Below are 23,512 nucleotides of genomic sequence, written 5' to 3' on the forward strand. Positions count from 1 at the left end.
AATTGGATACATGTAGGAAAAGAAATTCAAAAATTTTATATTCAAAACGGCCCTACACAGGTGCCCGTTCAGGCTTTTCCTCTATGGGTACAAATTAGAAATTTATTAGTTGATACTACGGAAGCAGATCTATGGAAAGGAGAAATCTCAGAAAAAAGTAGTGATCAGGAAGCTTTCCTTTTGCCAATAAATCTAAAACATATCCGGGTGCTGTGTTCCCTACTGCACCTATTGCAGAAGGAGAACTTGTAGATTGTCACCATGGAGATCCTGAACATGCAGAAGTTATGGGTGATGAGGATGATAGTGACTTTGAAGAAGCATTTGCTGATCTTTGTAGGCCAACAGAACCAAAACAAAACCCAGTGCCACAAAATACTCTTATGGCTCCAAATTATTTTAGCAAGAAAAAACAATGTAAATGCTCTAAACCAAAGAGGCTGCACGCCCCTCCTCCAGGAACAGTAAGTGGCATAAGGATGGACATAAATTAAAACAAATAGAAGAGAATCAAAAAAAAAAAAAACAAAAAACAACTCTCAGAGGGGCGAGCCCTCAGCCCCATCAATAAAGGAGGGTATACTCCGGCGCAAATAAGCTCTGAGGAAACACCTGCGCCTGCTACGAATGTAGCTGTACATGATTTGCCAAGAGCCTCTCCTGGAAGTGCAGGATTAGATCTTGCAGCCATGGCTGATGTTTTCATGTCAGCCACGGATGGAGTTCATTTAGTTGACACTTACTTAAAGGGACCGCTTCCACAAGGAACGGTTGGACTTATAATTGGCCGTAGTTCAAATTATAAAAAAAAAAAAAAAAAAAATTTTGAAGTTCTAAATAATTGACTCAGATTTTGAATAATTGACTCAGATTTTGAATAATTGACTCAGATTTTGAAGGGAAAGTTAAAGTCATGGTTCGACCTTTAAAAGAAACAATACAAATTCACAAAGATCAATGTATTGCACAAATTCTTGTGCTATCTTATGTTAAATTGCCTAATCCAATTTTAAAAGAAAAAAGAGGTGATGAAGACTTTGGATCCACAGATGTAAATTGCATGGACCCAGAGCATTACAAAAGAATGGCCATTGAAAAAATTGTTTGTTAATGGACATCCAATCATGGGGTTGCTAGACACAGGAGCAAATAGATCATGTATAGCAGGGAAGGACTGGCCTGCTGCGCGGCCAGTTTCAAATTCCTCCTCCACGTTGATTGGATTGGGTATGGCAAATAATGTGGCTCAAAGTTCACAAATATTATCCTGGCAATTAGGGACTCAGAAAGGTTTGTTTCAGCCTTATGTAATTCCTGCATTGCCGTTCTCCTTATGGGGACATGACATCATGGAATCTCTGCAATTGTCTCTAGTTACTCCAGATGTGATTGATGAACAGGCTTTTTTATAGGGGCCATTGAAAATCAAAAATATGCTGATAAGATCAGTTGGAAATACGAAACTCCTGTCTGGATCGATCAATGGCCCCTGACAGCAGAAAAGATCCAGGCTATCCAAACTATAGTTCAGGAACAATTACTTAAGGGGCATTTAAAACCTTCTATAAGTCCATGGAATACTCCTGTTTTTTGTATTAAGAAAAAATATGGCAAGTGGCGACTTTTGCAAGATTTGAGAGCAGTAAATGCCACTATGCAGGATATGGGTGCCCTACAGCCAGGATTGCCTTCTCCTGTAGCAGTTCCAAAAGACAATTATGTTATTATTATTGATTTACAAGACTGCTTTTTTACAATAAAATTACATCCAGATGATTGTCAAAAATTTGCTTTTAGTATTCCATCTAACAATTTTCAACAACCATGGCAAAGATATCAGTAGAAAGTTTTGCCCCAAGGAATGAAAAATTCTCCTACTTTGTGTCAAAAATTTGTTGATCAGTCCTTGCAGGTTACTAGAATTAAATTCCCAGAGGCATATATTATTCATTATATGGATGATATTCTTTTAAGTCATCCTTTAAAGGGTGTTGCAGACTCAATTTTAACCCATTTGATAGAACAATTGACAGCTTATGGTCTGGTAGTAACACCAAATACAATTCAAAAGGATCGGCCTTTAAATTATTTAGAAAAAATCATTTATGATGATCACATTATGACTCAAAATTTACAAATTCGTATTGATAAATTGCAAACTCTAAATAACTTTCAAAAGTTACTAGGTAATATCAATTGGGTCAGGCCTTATTTGAAAATTACTACAGGAGATTTACATCCACTTTTTGCAATTCTACAAGGCGATTCAAATCCTAGATCTCCTCGTGCCTTGACTCCGGAGGCATTACAAAGCCTTCGTTTAGTTGAACAGAAAATTTCAGAAGCAAGAGTTACTCAAATTGATTATTCTAAAACATGGGATTTGTTGATCATGCAAACTGCCTATACTCCTACAGCCTGCTTATGGCAGGAGGGCATTTTGGAATGGTTGCATCTCTCCCATGTATAAACACGTGTGGTGATGGCATATCCATCCATGTGTGCATTTTTAATAATGAAAGGCATCATCAGATCTCGTGAACTTTTTGGACGGAATCCTGCAAATATTACAATTCCTTATAATAAACTCCAATTTGAATTTTTATTGCAAAATGATAATAATTGGGGAGTTGCCATGCAAAATTTTTCAGGACAAGTTAAATTTAATTTGCCTCAACATCCATTATTGAAATTTGCAAAAAAAAACTAAACTTATTTTTCCAAAAATTATTAATTCTGAACCTGTACCCAATACAAAGGTCATTTTCACTGATGGCTCTTTGTCTGGAGTCTCTTCAGTTTATAGTCTTGGAGATGGACCTTTACAAAAAGTCTCTAAAAATGTCTCTGCTTAGCAGGCTGAAATAATTACAGTCATTATGACACTTGAGCATTTTGCTCAGCCTTTAACTTTGTTTTCTGATTCTAAGTATGTGGTTAGGCCATTTATTCTTTTAAAATAAATAAATAAAAAATTTCTAAATAATAGTATTTAAAGTTCATTTACTATTGCTAAGGTAATAAAAAATGGTTAAATATAACTATATAATATAACTAAAGGTTTTTATAATAATATTATAAACCCACTGCAACGAATGGGTGGGGGCTGCCCCTGGTCTCAACAAGCAGCTGCCTGGACTTTTTCTCCAGTGTTAGGATCACTGGCAAGTCTCTACTGCCTTCCTGCTGTAGGGGACTAAACTGTTTTGGTTCATTCTAGGAAAAAAGTTTTATTTCCCTATGTTTTTTTCTGAATTTTAAAGTCCAAATTGTCTAAGGAAAAAACTGCTGAGTTATTTTGAATTTGCTAACAAGCTATACAAAATGCTTATTTGTTGAATAAAAGTTTTTAGATTTACTTATTGAACCTGTAAAAGGTTAAATTTCTTGTTAAAATTAATTAACCTAAAAAATTAAATAATAATACAAACATATTTGAGCTAAATTCAAACCTCAAATTTTAATAAAAGCCTAAAAACAAACAAACTGTAAAAATTTCCCTCTTCTTCTGTTATCAAAATAACAATATTCTTTTTTGTTTTAATATATACTTGCTCTCAGTATAATAAAGCATTGAAAACCTAAAGCCAAAAAATCACTTTTTAAAAATATAAACTCAAAAAATATTCTCTTATCTAAAAAAGTTAATAAAACTGCCTGATTGTTGTGGTCTCGAGCCCAAAGCCTTTGGTAATAATTAAAATTAGATACTTATTTTCTGCACAGTTTTAGCTTTTAACTCATTAAAAAACCTCAGTGACGTCACAAAAATCAATAAAATAACTATTTCTTAAAATATATACATATGGCCAAAATTTTAAATATATATCAAGAGATCTCTGTATCTGTTTGTCTGTCTTTGTGTTTTGTTTTGTGTTGTTTTATTTTGTTTTGTTTTTTCTCTCTGGAGGATTAATTATAAATGGCGCCTATATAAATTCTCATAAAAACAAATCTTACAATCACCATCAAATTTTTTTTTTATTTTTGGTAAACAAAAACTAGTTCAAATTTTATAATATAATTCAAGGCATATATGCCTTAAAATTATGTTAAATATTAATAATTTACTTTGTTTAAATGTGTTTATTTAAAAAAATAAAAAGTCTGGTATAAAAGGTATTTTTGTCTTTCCTATTGAGTCACCTCTATGTAAAAAATGTACAAAGTATCTATCTGGTACTCTAATTTTTTTGTTCCTTTTTATTAATTTATCTAATATTTGTTTAATGATGCTAATGCACCCATCTGGTCCCTGCTAAATTAAACCAACACCTTGGTTCCTCCTCTTCACTGACTGAAACCTGAAAAGTCACAGATCACCTACTTCTTCACCACTTCCAATGGGACTCGTGCTTACTTAAACTTTTTTGTCTTTTTGCTGCTGTGAATACTATCAAACTTTTTAGTGCCAGACAAGATATCTATGCCGTATGGAATTTCAATCTTCATGCCTGCATTGGATACCCCTATACATTGCTTTTTGGATCTTCCAACACAATGAACATTTCCCGCCACGGGAATTCCTATTCTGTCACCTGTTCTAAATGTGTGTTGTCTAATTGCCTAACTCCTAATATTGTTCATATTTTTTCTACTATGGTTATGTTAAATAGACCTTCTTATGTTATATTACCTGTTGATTTACAAGATACCCCATGGTTTGACAATACTGCTTTACAAATTATTCAGGAAGTCAATGCTTTAATTCATTCTAAACATTTTGTTGCTACGCTTATTTTACATATTGCTGCCTTAATTGCTATTGTGACTTCTCTTACAGTTTCATCTGTTGCCCTGGTTCAGGAAATGCATACTGCTCATTTTGTTAATGATCTCACAAAAAAATGTTACTTTGCCTTTAGCTCTGCAACATGACATTGATCAAAAGCTAGAACAGAAACTGAATGCTTTGGAGAAGACAGTGTTGGCACTTGGTGAAGAAGTTCGACAAATTAAATGGCTTCTCTCTACCCGGTGCCATGCTCAATTCAGATTTATTTGTGTTATGCCCAAACCTTATAATTCTTCCTATGATTGGGATTTCATTAAAAATCATTTACTTGGCATATGGCGCAAAAGTGATACTAGCCACGATCTGACTTCTCTCTAGGCTGAGATTTCAGCCATGAGTCAAGCCCACCTGTCTGAACCTGCCTTGTCTGATTTTGCCTCTACGTTTTCAGAGTCTTTACATTCCTTAGCACCATCCAATTGGCTACATTTTCTCATTTCCTTTGGAGTAATTATGCTTGTTCTCTTGGTGTGTTGCCTCCCGATGCCGGTGTTTCTGAAACTCCTCAGTAAGTCCATTACATCACTGCGTTGTGATGTATATTTACTGCAGCTTAAATTTAAAAATAAAGGGGGAACTGTGGCAGCTCCTGCCTCCATGGTTGGCAATGCCACTGTTGCCACCATTTCTCGCCAGTAATTGGATGAAATAAAGAGTGGCTGTACTGTGGATGCTCACAAGTAGAGTACGTAAGACCCTCTTCCCCTGTGCGCTGGACTGGACAGTCAATGATGGGTAAGATCGGGGGCAGACTAAAGAAGGCACTGGCCAGCCTCATGTCTGTGACTCCTGATGACCTAAGACAGGCGCAGTCCCCAAGGGGCTTCATCATAATAAACTTTGGTGTTCAGATCAAACAAGGCCTACAAGCCTGTAAGCCCAATCTAGGCAATAATCCTGCAGTAAAAAACCCCTTCTTTGCTTGAAAACAAGGCTGCTAAGAGCATTGCCTACAAACAAGCCTGATGGAATTACCTACAAAGCAGTTTAACCATTAACCAGTTAATCATTGTTTCTGAATAAGCAGTAACTTAGCAACTTGTCCATAATTAATTTTCTTACCTGACTTTTTCTATATATGTAAAAATCAGTTTCAGGAAATGTAACCACATATGCTTAGCAACTTGTAAACTATTAGCTAGAAAATTGTATTCTATGCCTAGGTAACAAGAAACATTGTTATGCTGGGAAAATAGATTTTGTGTGACCTAATGCCTTTTGAAAATGTATAAATATGCGTAATGATTTGAGCAAATTACACTCAGATTTTCACTCTCCCTTGAGTGTGTCTGTGTGTCATTCTTTCTTGTCCCCTGCCCTAATTCCTTCGACCACCTTTTGCTCGTTCTCACTCAACCATGAGACTGTCTCGATCTCCCGCCACCGCTGAGCTGGTCTGCGGCAATATATGACAAACCCATAGCTGATATCATTCTCAATGGTGAAGAGCTGAAATTTTTCCCTTAAGATCTGGACTAATACAAGGATGTCCACTCTCACCACTGCTTTTCAGTATAATACTAGAAGTCCTAGCCAGAGCAATAAAACAAGCAAAAGACATACAAGGAATCAAAATAGGGAAAGAAGAGGTTTTTAAAACTATCACTATTTGCAGATGATATGATAATATACTTGTAGAATGCTAAAATAATGCCACAGAAAATGAATCAAAATAATCAACCATTTTAGTAAAGTAGCAACATGCAAAATTAACACACAAAAATCAGTAGCCTTCCTATATCCTACAATCAATCTGAAGAAGAAATCAAGAAAACCATCCCTTTTGTAATTGAAACAAAAAAAAAGCAAATACTTGGGAATAAACCTAACAAAAGAGGTGAAAGACTTATGTAAAGTAAATATAAAACATTGTTAAAGGAAATGGAAGAAGACAGAAAGAAATGGAAAGACATTCTCTGCTCATGGATTGGAAGAATTAACATTATATAAATGTCCATCCTACCAAAAGCAATATACAGATTCAATGCTTTTCCAATAAAAATGTCAACAACATTCTTCAAAGAAATAGAACAAATATTGATGAAATTCACATGGAATCACAAAAAAACTCGAATAGCCAAAGCATTCCTGACTAAAAAAAAAAAAAAAAGGAGAATGGAGGTAACATATGTCCAGACTTCAAACTGTACTACCAAACCATAATAATTAAAACAGTATGGTACTGGAACAAAAACATACAAACTGACACACAGCCAATGGAATTGAATAGAAAACCTAGGAATAAGCCCACATATTTATGGACAACTAATCTTTAATGAAGGATCAAATAATATGCAATGGAAAAAAGGCAGTTTTTTCAATAAATGGTGCTGGGAAAACTGGACTACTACAGGCAAAATAACAAAGCTAGATTACTACCTCACACTATGCACAAAAAACAACTCAAACTGGATAAAAGAATTGGACATAAGATCTGAAACTATAAAATATATAGAGCAAAATACAGGTAAAACACTACATGGCATACATCTCAGTAACATTTTTATTTTTTTAATTAAAATCTTTTTTTATATATTTTTTTCATTTTTCATTTTTCCACAATGTATGCATTTTCATCTTGGTGATAGTCCCCATACAGTTCCCACCCCCTTTATTTTGACCGTAATCCTCCTATCCCTTCCCCCATAGTGTGTCTCTGGTTTATAGTTGCTTGTTGATTTTGATTTTTACTTTATTGTAATTAGTCTTTTTCCTGGTCCCTTATTTAGGTTTTCTAAATTCCTGCTATGAGTGAGACCATCTGGTATTTTTCTTTTTCTTTCTGGCTTATTTTGCTGAACATGATCCCTTCCAGCTCCATCCATGTTGCTGCAAATGGCATGAATTTATCTTTTTTGATTGTTGAGTAATATTCCACTGTGTATATGCACCACATCTTCTTGATCCAGTCATCTATTTTTGGGCATTTGGGTTGTTTCCATAGCTTGGCTATTATAAATAGTGCTGCTATAAACATAGGGGTGCAGGTGCCCTTTTGAATTAATGTTTCTGTGTCCATTGGGTAAATTACCAAGGAGTGGAATTGCCAGGTCCTATGGTAGCTCCATTTTTAATAGACTGAGGAACCTCCAGACAGCTTTCCATAGTGGTTGGACCAGTTTGCACTCCCACCAACAGTGCAGGAGAGTTCCTTTCTCTCCACATCCTTGCCAACATTTGTTGTTGCAAGTTTTTTTTTTTATATGTGCCATTCTCAGTGGTGTAAGATGATATCTCACTGTAGTTATGAGAGAACACCGGAGAGCCCAGAAAGAGTGAAGAATTCTGGGGGGCTGCTCTCTGTCACTCTCTTGTGGCCTCTACTTCTCTTTGGTTCTCTTTCTGGCACCTTGCCTGTCATATTCCTGGTAAATCCCAATAAGAGCCTGCAAAAGGCACTGAGGGCTCCAGGACTCTTCTTTTACCCCGTCTGCTCGAGTCATAGAAAACCTGCCCTATGGCCTCCTGCCCGTATATGCTGTCTTTGTTACAGGGCAGGGAGAGTGGCACCCCAGACCCCGCAAACCTGCCTGCTGTAAATGGGTTCTGCCATCCACCACGTCAACACAAAACATATGAGACTTTAATAGGAAGGAACTTTAATACAACTAGGAAACAATACAGGAAAAACAAAGAATCTAGGTTCTAAACCAGGCACCCAAAGTTACCTGTCCCCTCGTGGATAAAAGTCCATCCAAACAGGACTGGCCCAGAGCAAAGCCCCAAAGCCTGCCCCAAGTCCAAAGCACCTTCCAGTGGGGACCCACAGAAAAGGGTCAGAAACAACCAGACAAGTCCGGAAGGAAAAGAGCAAAATCAAAATCAAGATAAAAGCTGCCATTGTCCCCTCCCCACACGTCTCTCACCCACATCTGTGTCACCCCGTCCATGAACAAAAGCCAAGCACAGTTTCTCCATGTGCCTCCTCCAGGTCTCTGGCTCCATCCTGCTCCTTCCTTCTCAGTCTCCTCTGCAGCTTCTTCTTGCCCTGCTCAGCTCCACCCACCCTTGGATGGGGCAGGAAACTTGGAAGCTCCCCCTTTCCAGGAGCCCACCCTGTTGCATATTCATGAGTTGGATCCTGGCCTATAGTCTGGCTGCCATGTGCTCTGTCTCCTGTGGCGGGTCAATGCAATGTTGGAAGCATTTGTATTTAGGACTTTAAAACTCTCGACACTGCTTCAGGTGAGGTAAGCGACCATTTTTGGCCTCAATAACTCTATTTTTTCCTGGTTTGTTAAATCAGTCTTGGAATTGTGCATGTGAGGGTGGAGAACTCAAGACGGTGACCGGTGAGCTATTTGGGCACCATCCTTGGCCAATTTCAGTGCCCCCTGCTGCCCTGTATCTGTAACACCTACAAAACTGTATCTTCTCCATAGTACATCATTTTGGCAGTTGCTCTAGAAAATATTGGAGTTAGCCTTCATAATTCTTTTTCACTTTCCATATCCAGTCAGCCAGTAAACCCTGCTCTTCCAAACTATATTCAGTGTGGAAATACTCTTCATTGCTTTACCCCTACCAGTTATTTCTTTCAATGAGTGCTGCATAGTTGCTTTGCCTTTGCAAAATCTGTCTTCAACTTGGTGTAGAACTTGGCTGGTTCTTTAATATGAAGTCAGCTGTCATTTCTCTGCTATAATGCAAGCATGCACAGGGCAGCATCACTGTCAATTCGGACAGATGGAAAGGAGAACCCTGGAGCCCTCGATAGACTTTTCAGGCCTTTAATGTGCTCAGGTACACAGGCACACCAGGCAGGGAGTCTGGCATGGAAGGAGGCAAGCACAGGCTGGGCAGGGGGCTGGGAGGCAGGAAACTGAGTTTCCCCACTCCCCCAGCTCTTTCTCTGGCCCTCTGTGGTGTTCTTAGTTTGAGCTGCCTCATGGTTTCGCCTCAGAGTGGTCCTCCTGCTGGGCTGCTGCTGTTACTTTATCCCCTTCCTGTAGACACAGACATTTAAACATGCATTTACACATGTGCACTTGCTCTTTGGGTCCAGGTGTCCATAATTACAGGTGTGTGCATCCCATCCTCACTCTCCCAAGCACTTTTTGCATAGGCTGCAGCTGGTGGCTGTAGCCGTTAGCCATGGGAAGTGAAAAATAGCCTGACGCTTCCATTTACCCTACATCTGCTCAAAACTCTCCAGTAGTTTTTCATTTTGTAATAAAATCCAAAGTTCCTTATAAATCCAAAGTTCCTTACATCATTGGTTCTCAAACTTAGGCATCCTCTAGAGGGCAAGATTACTGGGCCCATGTCGAGTTTTATGATTCAGTAGGTCTGAGGTGGGGCTGGATACTTTGTATCTGTGCCTTTCTAATCAGTTTTAACCAGTTTCCATATGATGTGGATGCACAGGGAACCCCATTTGGAGAATCACACCTCTCCATGTAACAGGAACAGTGAGTAGCAAACTCTGAGCTAGTGGGTGGAGTTAGCAATTTCTTGACTTGAAGGAAGGTAGAGCATTCTGGACCACACTCCCTATGTGGGGGCTGATGGGAAACCGGGGTGGAGCTGAGTTAAGGTAGTTAAGGCTACTTGGGCTTTTGCAGTTGAGCTGCTGGTCTTCTGACAGTTGAACCACAGGTGAGGGGGGCTATCTGTGGAGAAACTTCCAGCTTGCCGCATACAGCTTCAGTTTGGACCTTAGTCTCTGTGAAACTGCAAAGCTGGGGAGGTATTATGTCATGGTTGGTGGGTCCTCACCTGTGTGCTTACAATGGCAATTGCAGGCTATGACTCATGCTTAGGGTACAACAACAGGGTATACTTACAAAGGGAAAAAAAAAGAAATTTGGAAAAAGGAGGGCCTCCCTGGTGGCACAAGGGGTTAAGATGTAACCTATGAAACTATCCACAGCCACTGCAGCACGAGTTTGATCCCTGGCCAGGGAGCTACCCACATGGCACAGCAGAACTCTCCTGACTCGCCCGCTGCACCCCTCAGCAGTGTATTTCAGTTGATATGCCTGTTCTGCTCCCCACTCTGTCTCTGGTGAATCCTGTCACCCCCCACACCTCTGGCCTGTACCCCAGTTCTTATATGCATAAATAAATCTTTTTTTTTTTACTATTTCTTTTTTTTTCTATTTATTTATTTATACAAGCAATGGGTACAGTCAGAAGCACGGGAGGGTAAGAGAATTCACCAGAGCCAGAGCAGGGAGCAGAGCAGGCAGAATGACTGAAGTACACTGCTGAGGGGAGCAGCGGGTGGCTGGAGAGGTCTCCACGCCATGTGGGACCCTCCTCCAGTGGCTGGGGAGCAGCCGGGGATCGAACCAGCGCTGCAGAGGCTGCGGGCAGCTTTGCAACCCAGCGCTCAACGGCTGCGCCACTGGGGAGGTCCCTGCATAAAATAAATCTTCAAAAAATATTTGGAGAAAGAGTTAGAGGCAGCGGCAATAGTCAGACAGCAATTTGAAGCAGAGATCAGACACAAAAGTCTTAAAGATCAAAGTTCTGTAAAGGTCTCTGAGAAGGTCTACAGTGGTCTACAATAGGTGGTACCACAGCAGTCAGTAGCAGGAATCCAAAGCCAGGCTGGGCAGCACTGGATGCTGGACTGGTCAGTGCCAGAGGCAACAGTACCAAATGGGTGGTGCCAGACATTTCAGAGACAGGGACCAATGTTTCAGCTCTTAGAGAGGCTGGGCATAAGCCAATAGTAAACAGTTCTTTAGAGTCACCAAACACATGGCTAATGGTGTCATTCAGCAGGCTATGTTGGAGGCAGAGTAGGAGGTCATATCTTCAAAGGAATGCTGCTAGGGACAGGGGCCAGTATTATAGCTCTAGGAAGGTCTTTCCAAGAGAGAGGCCAGATGAATCTGAATGACTGTTGAAGCTGGCTGGAGACTGACTTATACACCCCATCAGGGTTCACAACTTTCCAACCTGATTGGTCCATATTGATTAGCACCCTCGGGAACTCCATTGGATTGGTCTTTTTACGATCCCAGTTTTTTGATGTCGTTCATTTTCAATCCCATGCTGGTTCCGTAATTGCCTGAAACTGCACCAGTGTCAAATCTGTCTATACTGAGGTTGGGCTTCAAAATTAAACAGGAGGAGTAGTGAAGGCAATGAGCTTGAGATAAGAAAATTGATGTTCAGATGTGATATTGGGGTACAGAGAGTGGGGTCCTTGAATTACCTCCTTGATAATTTTCCACAGATTCCCTTTCAGTGGCACATAGTGAGTTTACTAAGGAAAAGACATTTGCAGAGACTCAAGCAAAATACATGTTTATTAGAAAAAAGGACAAACAAGCCTTGCATAGGCACAGGTGGGCAGAGAGCTGCTGTTGCTGCTGCGGTTTTTGAACGGAACAAATTTGTTAAAAGAGACATCCATGTAGACACAGGTGGGCAGTCTTAGGAAAAGAACAGTAATTTGCCAGGGCACACAGATTTTGTATAGTGTTCTTTTGGGGAGCTCATTCCTTTGTGGACTGACCTAATTTCTATAGCCGTCTGCACCTGGTATTGGTAGCTTAAAGATCACTTTTGCGACAACTTGTCCTTTTTTTGTTTTAATTTTTTCATAGAAGATGTGGGATATAGGCCAGAGGTGTGGGGTGAGAGGGTTCACCAAAGACAAGAGTGGGGAGCAAGAAGGCAGATTGCTGACATACACTGCCAAGGGGGAGCAGCATGCCAAACAGGAGAGGTCTGCTGTGCTTTATGTGGGATAGCTCCCTGGCGGGGCATTGAACTCAGGCTATAGTGTTGATAGCACTGAGACTTAAACCCTAGACCACCAGAGAGGCCCAGTTTGCCTTTCTTAATAATGATATGGCACACAACCCAATCATTTGTGCAGCTCAGTAGTTTCCTTGTCTGTTGTGTCTACTTGATGTTTTTGCAGGCTCTTGATGGCCACATTTTCTTAGAAGCCTTCTATCCAGTTTATAAATATGCTCAAGACTTCCTCGTGGCTATTGCTGAGCCAGTGTGCTGACCAACCCATGTGCATGAATACAAACTAAATGCCTACTCCCTGTAGGCAGCTGTGAGCGTTGGGCTGCAAACTAGTGGCATCACTGAGTACCTCAGGAAACTCAGCAAGACAGGAGTCCCTGATGGAATTATGCAGTTTATTAAGGTAAGAGGGATTAAACCCAGGTCTTTTACCCTCCTTGTTAATGTGGTAATAGAGGGGAACAGGTGTTATGTGTTGTTAACCTGTGGCAGTCCTAAAAGTGCCATTTAGATCTAGTATAGGGAGCATAACTGATTACTCCAACTGCAGCTCCTCTGTATTCCAGCATTGTGTTCTTGCTGAGCACATACCTCTGTCACCTTCTGTTAACCAGTGGTTGCTAACACAGTGGGGGTTCCTAATTCAGGCCTTCTCTGGTCAGGGTTATTTGGGAATGTAGCCCAAAGTGAATGGTGCTGTGAACTGAATTGTGTTCCTTTAAAAATCCAGGTGTTGTAGCTCTTGCCCCTTTTGTGATTGTATTTGGCATAAGGAAGTTATTAGGGCAGTTGAGAGTGGGACCCTGATCATGTGGGATTGGTTTTCTTATAAGAAGACATACCAGAAAGTGCATGCATGCACTCTTTCTTAGCACATGCACAAGGAAGAGGTCCTGTGATGATACAACAAGAAGGTAGCTTATAAAACTACCTTTATGGGACACCCCCTGGTGGTGCAGTGGTTGAGCACTGGGCTGTGAAGCTGCCCGCAGCCTCTGCAGCGCCGGTTCGATCTCTGGCCACCGGTGAGGGTCCCACATGGCGCGCTGACCTCTCCTGTTGCGCCCACTGCTCCCCTCAGCAGTGCATTATTTCATCAGTCTGCCTGTTCTGTTCCCCACTCTGGCTCTGGTGAATCCTCTCACCCTCCCGTGCTTCTGACTGTACCCAGTGCTTGTATAAATAAATAAATAAATAAATCTTTAAAAACAAAAAAACAAAAAAAAACTACCTTTATGGACTTCTAGAAATGTTTCTAGTAAACCACCCAGTTTCTGGGCCTCCCTGGTGGCGCAGCGGTTGAGCGCTGGGTTGCGAAGCTGCCTGCGGCCTCTGCGGTGCCAGTTCGATCCCCGGCTGCTCCCCAGCCACCGGAGGAGGGTCCCACATGGCGCGCAGACCTCTCCTGCTGCCCGCTGCTCCCCTCAGCAGTGTACTTCGGTCCTTCTGCCTGCTCTGCTCCCAACTCTAGCTCTGGTGAATTCTCTCACCCTCCCGCGCTTCTGACTGTACCCAGTGCATGTATAAACAAAACAAACAAACAAACAAACAAACAAATAAAACATGCCTCTATTAAAAATAATTAAAAAAAAAAAAAAACCACCCAGTTTCTGATGTGTTTTATGGCTGCTTCAGCAGATTAATGTAGACTAAGTATACTTAACTGAGACCATTAGTCAACAATTTGCATTAGGAACAATCAAAAAGAACTTCAAGTGTTGAAGTGGATGGGGTTCCATATGAAGAGCAGTTGGATATGCTTGTGGTTGTTCTGAGGTAGGTGGATGCCATCCCAAAGAGATGGCAGTTGCTTTCATTGGCCTTAGGTGATGGAAAGGGAGTTAGATTCAAACCCCCAAATTTGGAGTGGCAGAAGATGAGTGTCACAGGGATCTAATACAGTAATGCATCCGGTCTCAGAGGAGCTGGTAAGAGCTCTGGGGAGAGTTTTCTTGTGATCTGGAAGGTGGCCTATAGAGAAAAACCTGGCCCTCACTGGAATGAACCTGCATCATACCTGCAGCTCCTTCTTGTCCAGGAGCTGCCTGCAGGGATGAAGGCAGTTTTGCATAGTACAGTGATGGATCTGAAGGGCAGCACTGGGAGTAGACAACAACCAAGAGTTGAGTAGCACATTTTTGTGGCCAGCATACAACCTGTGTTGCCTTCTACTCCCAAGATTCTTGGGAACCTGACAGGATTTAAACTGTACTTCTGAGCTCAGAGCCTTGCTTTTGTGACTTAAAAGTGGGGCTTTGTCAACAATCCTCACGTTACGTCATATGCCCAACATTCAGGTCAAGAAGCTTATATCAAAGGGGAGTAAGGAACATTGGTGAGGATGCTAGGAAGCTGTGCATTTTAATATGCAGCAAACAATTACTGAAAACTCTGCCATCTTTGTGCTGGGATCTTTAGTAATGCTGATGTGGCAGGATGAACCTCTGGATCAGGAAGGGGCCTGTGGGAATGGCAGAGAAAGAGAGAGAAAAAATTACAAAGTTTTTAAAGCAACATTTTAGAAATTAAGTGGTAATACATCAGAATTAACCCGGCAGGAGGTAGGTTTTGCCCTCAAAGGATAGAAGCTAATAGCGACAACTCAATTTAGGCAGATCTAACCCTTTTAGGATTGCACACTGGGTTTTCCTAAAGTAAAATGAACACCTAGCTGGGTGGGTAAGTAGTCAGTGTCCCTGCTAACAGATGTGTCCTGAGTGAGCTGTGTATTGCTGATTTTGCCTTTTTGTTGTCACTTCTTGCAGTTGTGTACTGTCAGCTATGGAAAAGTCAAGCTGGTCTTGAAGCATAACAGGTAAGGGATTCTGTGACAGGTCCATCCAAGGTACTTTGCCTCCTCTGCACACCAGGTTAGCAAGGATTATGCTCTGCAATAACACCTCCTGAGGGGATGAAAGAAGAAGTGAAGGGAGATAACTAAAACTGGAAATTCCTTCACTGGCCAGTGTTCTGCTGGTGGTGGAGCTGGGGTTCAGTGGCCTGCTTATGTGACTTAAAAGTGGGACTTTGCCCATAATCCTCATGTGTTATGTCATGGCCAGTAGCTCAACACTCAGGTTTTGCAAAGGGTTATGAAGAGAGAATGAGGATAGGCATGCAGCCACAATTTCCAGACCTCTAACTGAATGAGTGATGGAACCTTTTGGAAATGATGTACTGCTCTGTATGCACCTCCTTCCTCCCCTGCTTGTAGGTACTTCGCTGAAAGCTCCCATCCTGATGTCATCTAGCACCTTCTCCAGGATCCTGTGATCCGGGAGTGCTGCCTGAGGAACTCTGAAGGGAAGGCAACTGAGCTTATCACAGAGACTTTCACGAGCAGGTCTGCTGTATGTGGGCTCCTGGTCATTCTGGGGGTAGGATAATTTAGACTTTCAGTTCTCTCAGGTACTGTTAGTCCAGCATTTGCAACCTAGTGGCCCTGCACCTATCTTACAACACTAAATTCCCCCTTGCACTTTGGAGACTGCTTGGTAATAGTAGGGTAATATGTTGCCTGCAGGTCCAGACCCTGCCTTTCTCTTATAGATTGCTAAGACTGCTGAAGGCAGTGGTGGCCCCTCCACTTCCCAGGTAGCAGACACACAGGGTAAATCTGACATCCCCACCCACCTTTTTGACATTTATGAGCAAATGGACAAGGATGAGGAAAAAGAGGAAGAGACACAGAGTATCTTTTGAAGTCAAGCAGGTTAGTGAATGTACCCCCTCCTGGTTTCTTCTCTGAGTTGGTATCAAAACTATTCCAGCCTTTCATCAGTTAACTATCAACAGTGTGAAAAGATGGAATCCTTCTTTTTCTGGTTGGGGGGTGGGGAAGTGGGAACATCAGTTCTCTTAATGGAGTTAACCTGAGTGTCCTATTCCCCAGATTCACAAGTCCCTGGGAAAACAGAGGAAATGGGACCTGAAGGGCATTTTTGGTGGCTGACTGAATTTAATTTTGTCTCCGCCTCTTGGGTTACTTTTCTAACCGTTAACCTAGCTGTTAACAAGCAAGATCTGAAATTGCAAACATCTAGATAAATGGCTATATTTTTGGGGGGGGGCATCATGCCCTGTGGTGGCTCCTGAGAGCAATGTGACTATTGCCACAATTTCTCATTAAAACAGAGTGGCTGTGCTGTTATGGTACATAAGTCCCTCTTCCCCTGTGTGCTGGACTGGACAGTCAATGACGGGTAAGATCAGAAAGGAGTTTCTGACAACCTAAGACAGACGCAGTCCCCAAGGGGATTTTAATGGTTCCCACCTTTCACTTATGGAAAATAACTAGGAAAACAGGCCTGGAAGATGTTGAGGCACAACCAAGTCATGTTGCTAATCATTACTAGGCAGTAGTTTCACAATAAAGGAATGCAATCATGGCCAAGGAAACTGGTTCTATTGTTTTCAGTAAACGTGTAACCAAGTAGAATTATAGGAATAATAAGTAGAAATGGGAGCTATAAAAGTAAGATTATGATAGGTATATATAATCATAACAGTGAATCGCAAGACCTAGAACAGACCTCCACTGAGGGGGGTAATATATGAAATGTTCTTGATTTGTTCCTGATTTCTTGGTAAATAATAAACAAGATGTTATGTTGTTCATGTTTCACTGCATTTACGAACAATCTGATAAATGATTAACCACATACTGTGAAAAACATAATGAAGTAATCACTGTGAAAATGTATAAATGGAGATGGCTGATCCTAATAAATTGCACTCAGATTTTCACTCTCCCTTGAGTGTGTCTGTGTGTCATTCTTGTCCCTCGCCCTAATTCCTTCGACCACCCTTTGCTCATTCTCGCTCAAACCCTGAGATTGTCTCAATCTCCCGCCGCTGGGCTGGTCCGCGGCAATGCCCCTTAGAATATATACTGTTTTTTTTTTAGCACATTATGGAGGTAATGAGATTCTGAAATCCTCATGCTCATTTCTCAGGAAATGATTGAGGAACTCCAGAAATGTTGCATCCACCTGGAGTACCCTCTGTTGGCAGAATATGACTTCTGGAATGATTCTGTTAACCCTAATATCAACAGTGACCTGAAACCCACAGCTGTGCTTAGACCTTATCAGGAGAAGAGCTTGTGAAAGATGTTTGGGAATGGGCGTGCACGCTCTGGAGTCATTGTTCTTCCTTGTGGTAAGTACCGCTTGATGGAGATAGCCAGGCTCTTCTGTCTGGGTCTGCCAGCTGCTTGCCACTTGTCCTGTGCACCCTTCTCTAACTCACACCTTGCTGAGGGACTGCCAGTCAGATGACTCCTGATTCATAATTTGACAAATATTTGTGTGCTTGCTGTTGGCAGGGCCCTGGCGTAGGCACTGGGGATCTACTGTGAACTGAGCAACATCATGGGCATGTTTTGGTGGGGTAGGTAGAGACAGTAAACAAATCAATAACATTGGGCAATGAAGAAAAATAGGATGGGAAGTTAGGCAGTGATGTAGGGAGGGGTCTGTTTTATATGCTAAGGTTAGGTTCTTGTTCTTTGCAGTCTTGTGAGTTAGGTATTTTGGGAGGTTCCCCAGTGCAGAAACAGCTTGTTTCTGGAAGGCTTATTATAGAGAGCATGTCCCAAGAATGCCCCATTGATGCATGTCTGATAGATTTGTCTCTATATCATGTCAGGTTTTGGTCTAGGACAGACCAGAGGTCACAGAAGACTCACCGAGACCCTGCTCCATACTTCAGGAGGCAGTCTCCAGGGGAATGGCCTGTAACCTTGGGTTCTTGTTATTACGTTGAGGCACATCTCTTGTTGAGGAAGAATTGCTCTTGAAAGGAATGGCTTGATTTTTAATTTTGATCTTCAGATAGCAGATGGTAGTAAAGAGATGCTCTGGGAGTTTCACTTCTGTCTTTGCCAGTGGTACACGCGCATGTGTGCCCAGGTTCTCAGGCTGCTTTGTGGGTGTGATAATAACAGGCATCTTGTACCGAGCCCCTCTCTGCAGGCTGTGCCACCAGTCCTCTGCCCCAGCAACTCCACTTTCCTCTGGTCTTTGGCAAATTACGTGTGGGCTTTGGTTTTCCCATCTTTAAAATAGTGCTGAAAGGAGTGTCTCTGGTCTCTGGTTTGTTTTGCAGTCTCAGCATGGATAGGAGAGGCTGGCATGTGAAGTGGGCATGTCTCCTTTTTATAAGTAAAAGAGCCTCAGAGCAACGAGTGCCTCAAATGTCATTTGGGAGAATTAGTAAAATTAATCTGCCTAGACTCATGTGCTAATGAGTCATTTCTGTTAATCCTTGTCCTTTATTTCAACCTGGCCTTGGATAATATCTCCTTTTAGTTTCTTGTAGGCACTGAGAAGTCCCTGGTTGGCGTGACGGCAACATGCAAAGTCAGAAAACGCTGTCTGATACGGGGCAACTCAGCAGTGTCTGTGGAGCAGTGGAAAGCCCAGTTCAAGATGTGGTCTACCATAGATGACAGCCAGATCTGCTGCTTTACCTCTGATACCAAGGACAAGACCATTGGCTGCTCCATTCCCTTTAGCACCTATTCCATGTTGGGCCATACCACCAGAAGGTCCTGGAAGGCTGAACGAGTCATGGAGTGGCTCAAAACTCAGGAATGTGGCCTCATGATTCTAGATGAAGTTCACACCATCCCAGGTAAACAGACTGAGAGCTGAGCTGCTCACTCATTGTACACACAGGATTGTCTTCCAGCTGTTGTGCTGAGGGAGGAATTACTGTGTGGTCTATCCATCTTGCTAGAAAGGCATGTTGGGTGGACCTTTTAGATCATTAGTACCTGTGGGGTGAGGGTGACTAGTAGAAGGGTGTCCATATTCACAGCCTCCTTAGCCACTGACTGATAGTCATTTAGGAAATGATATTTAATTCCTTTCTCCAGCTTGCTTCTTATTACAGGTCAAACTAACCCTCAGTCCATTTTTTGATGACCCTGTGAAAACTGGGCTAGGAGCACTGAAAAGTCTTTGAAATACAAATCATTTCTACCTCTTGTTCTTTTCATCCTTCTGTATGGGTCTAAAGCAGTAGTTAAGCATTGTAATCTAGTCAGCCTTATCTAGAGCCAGGTTTCTGTGGGCCAGAAACTTGGGGCTTAGTCCATGTGCTGTGAAGCGAGAGTGAAGTTCCAAGACTATATGTGTTACTCGAGCATTTAAAATGTAATAGTGTGATTATTTGCCCAGCCAAGATGTTCCGGCAAGTGCTCACCATTGTTCAGGCCCACTGCAAGCTGGGTTTGACTGCAACCCTCGTCCGGGAAGATGACAAAATTGTGGATTTAAATTTTCTGATTGGGCCCAAGCTCTATGAGGCCAACTGGATGGAACTACAAAACAACTGCTACGTCGCCAAAGTCCTTTGTGCTGAGGTAACTGTCCCCTTCCAAGCACAGTCTCTAAGGGTTAAGGGGAAATGGACCAGGTCACTTCCTCTGGGACAGGTACACTGCTCAGGGCCAGAGCAGACTGCTGCCCCTTCAAGCAATTCCCAGGGGCCTCCCCACCTCACAGACTTGTGAGCCAGAGTTGCTTGTCCAGGGGCACCAGTCAGTGAGTGCAAGTCAGTATGCTAATCCAGGCTGGCCCAACTGCAAAGTGCATTTGTCTCCTCATCCTCTTCTCCTGGAGTGAGTGCCTCAGAGTATTCTCGCCCACCCTCTCTGCTGTGAGGTTCTTGGTTGGTCTTGTGTGGGTGACCATCCAAGCTATCTCTAGTGTCAAAGCCTGTTGGTTTTGATGCCCCTCAGTGATTACTTGCGGGTGTCAAGAATAGGTTACTTCTAAGAATACATTTTCCCAATTTTGTTCTGTAATGATTGCCTGTACAGGTATATGTTAAAAATATATGTTCAAAGGTAAGTCTTCTCAGAAGGAACAATTAAAACCATTTCTAGGGCCTCCCCGGTGGCGCAGTGGTTGAGCGCTGGGTTGCGAAGCTGCCCGCAGCCTCTGCAGCGCCGGTTCGATTCCCGGCTGCTCCCCGGCCACCAGAGGAGGGTCCCACATGGTGCGCAGACCTCTCCTGCCACCCGCTGCTCCCCTCAGCAGTGTACTTCGGTCCTTCTGCCTGCTCTGCTCCCTGCTCTGGCTCTGGTGAATTCTCTCACCCTCCCGCGCTTCTGACTGTACCCAGTGCATGTATAAACGAAACAAACGAACAAACAAACAAATAAATAAAACATGCCTCTATAAAAGAAAAAAAAAATTTAAAAAAATAAAAAATAAAAATAAAACCATTTCTAGAGGCTGAAGTAGGTTGGCCTCTGTTTTGAATGGATGGAAAGGAGCCTGTTGGTGAAATATAAACTTTCTTTGTTGAAAAAAATTCCTTAGCCTTCAGTTCCGGCTTTGTAAACAGCGTGCATCTTATGAAACAGCCTGTCAGAATCATTGAGGCTCCTTTTCCATCTAGAACACCTTCCCTCCCACCCCTCCAACCACTGTCTTAGAACTTAGTTTGTCATTCTATTGCCTTTTTGCTATTTTGCCTCCTTTGTGTATTTCCTGACCTAACATTGTTTCACGTTAGCTGTTTTTTTAGAATCTTTACATATATGTAAATAGAATCAGATTTTATACGTTCTTGTATGACTTCTGTCTTTTGTGCAATATTTTTATTTTTTGCATAGTATATTGTTTTTTTACTGATGCATGTAGCTGCAGTCTATTCCTTTGATTTGCTCTGCATTGTCCCATTGTACAAATACACCAGTTTAAATTACAATGGAATATTATACAACAGTTAAAAACACCATTTCTAATGGTAGACATTTGGGTTGCAGTGTTGTTCTGTTAACACTTTTATCAACATTTAGTTTAAATTTCATAATATTCCCCTGTTGTAAGTGAATTTTCTGCTTTCAGTTAATAGAAACAGTCGTGCAGCTGCCCTGCAATCAAGTTTTAGAGCATTCCCACCCCTTTTCCTTATGTTCATTTACAATGAATCAAATTTCTGACTCCCAGCCGTTGGCAGTCACTAATTCTGTCCCTGAACTTAGATCTTGTTTTGCTTTTACTATCATGATAATGTTGCTACAAATATTTTTGTATCTGTTTTTTTGTGTCAGAGTTTTTGTAAAGTCCTGTTGTTCACTGTGAACTGTGACCCCATAGTAGTGTGTCATGAACAGGACAGAGAATCTGCCAGCATGCATATATATTATTAAGGGAATAGTGTTTCAGAAAAATTGGTAAGTGTCATATTGTATTCCTTTTGTCTTAATTGGTATCTTTTTGTTTACTAATGTTAAGTATTTTTCCTATATTTGGGCCATTTATGTTTTGGATCTATGAGATACAAGATTTTAAATATTGTGAAAAAATTGCTTTTGTTATGAAGAATTAAAAACTATAGTCATATGATATACAGGAAACTAGAAAATATAACAACAGCAAAACCTGTGGATTTCAGCTCAGCATAGGTTATGTGTAGGGTCAGGAATGGCCACGGAGCAGGTTTTCTGATCCAGCAGATCGGGTAAAGGAGGAGTCAGAGTCCTCTGTGGCTTTTGCAGGTCTTTTATTTACATTTATCAGGCACATGGCAGGCAGGTGTGCTGGGGGGCTTGGAGGCGTGCCAGCAAGTCTTCACTCCATCTGGGCTCTCAGGCGTTCTCTGCTTCTCTCTCAGCTTCCATTCATTCTTGGTTTCTCAGCTTCTGCTGGCCTCCCCATGACGCCACCTTATAAGCCCAGTCTTAGCCCAGGTGAATCCCATTTACCTGTGCCCGCACCCTATTCCTGGTGCCCACCATCAGGCATACATTCAGGACTGCAAGGATCCATCATCTATCCTGATGGTGGGAGGGCAGAAAAGCCTGACTTTTTCCTTAACTTACATTATGGTATTAGGTGTCACTAATAACTTAAGCTAATTCCACATTGAAGAAATGGTCTGGGATGATGTAAGGAGCAGGAATGACCACTGAGCAGGTTTTCTAGGATCCCATGCAGACCGGTTAAAGAGAAGTCAGAGTCCTCAGTGGTTTTTGCAGGTATTTTATTGGGATTTACCTGGTACACAGCAGGCAAGTGTGCTGGGGGGGCGGGAGGCTGGCAGTCCTCCCAGCCCCCAGCAAATCTTTACTCTATCTGGGCTCTCTGTTGATCTCTACTTCTGCTTCTTTGCTTCTCTCTCGGCTTCTCTTTTGGCTTCTACTGCTTCTCGGCTTCTACTGGCGTCCCCGTGACACTGCCCTTGAAAGCACAGTATTAACCCAGGTGAATTATCCACCCATGCCCACATCCCATTCCAGGTGCCCGCCATCAGGCATGCATTCAGGACTGCAAGGATCCATCATCTATCCCAATGGCGGGAGGGCAGAAAAGCCTGACACTTTTCCTCACCCTACAGATGATCACACAGAAATTGCACTGGTCACAATCAAAACCCAGAGCCTGTCAGGGTAGATTTTTATGGCCTGTTTTAGTCCTTTCTGGATCCTTTTTGTTTGTCCACAGCAATGAGACTTTTATAACTCATGGCACTTTTATATATTTACCCAAAAATTCTTCAACTTCTCAGCAACCCTGGCACAGAGAAAGTCCTATGGAGTGTTACTGTCACTCTTTTATGTATGCTCAGATAGTCTCAGATGTGACCAGTGGGATCACCTCAAGCTGGCTTCTCTGTTCATTGGGCATTTCCCCATCATTTCTTGAGTACTTCCTTGCTTTCTGGCACAGCAATATATTTCTGGCTCACCTGGTACTTTTTCTGGCCCTGGAATTAGCCATTTCTCCACAGAGCTCTTTTAATTGAGAATGGAATTTAAAAACCAACACCTGGGTATTATGTGAGTTCATCACAACTAAGATGGCATTGCAAGACTGACTCAACAGGCAGTTGGGCAGTGTGTGCACGTGCATGTGCACAGAAGTTCTCTGCAGCAGTGCTGTGTATGTACTTAGGTGTGCAGATGTGATCTACACACATGGGATTGCTTGCATGACTGGTTGAGAATGTGATATTCTTCACTTGGAACTTATGTGAAAATAA

General features: G+C 42.0%; 1 pseudogene across 1 annotated transcript in view; it reads left to right on the top strand.

Annotated features, from left to right (window-relative positions):
* Positions 1 to 261: 261 nt before the first annotated feature.
* Positions 262 to 23,512, top strand: part of LOC311181544 (general transcription and DNA repair factor IIH helicase/translocase subunit XPB-like) — a 38,995-nt pseudogene continuing 15,744 nt past the window's right edge. Inside the window, exons 1-8 of the transcript in view lie at positions 262 to 291; positions 12,678 to 12,914; positions 15,277 to 15,326; positions 15,726 to 15,861; positions 16,061 to 16,223; positions 17,467 to 17,671; positions 18,833 to 19,147; positions 19,696 to 19,880. The product of the transcript in view is annotated as a general transcription and DNA repair factor IIH helicase/translocase subunit XPB-like (transcript). The remainder of the gene's footprint in view (positions 292 to 12,677; positions 12,915 to 15,276; positions 15,327 to 15,725; positions 15,862 to 16,060; positions 16,224 to 17,466; positions 17,672 to 18,832; positions 19,148 to 19,695; positions 19,881 to 23,512) is intronic.

This window comes from Talpa europaea, assembly GCF_964194135.1.
Source record: "Talpa europaea genome assembly, chromosome: 12".
Lineage (NCBI taxonomy): Eukaryota > Metazoa > Chordata > Mammalia > Eulipotyphla > Talpidae > Talpa > Talpa europaea.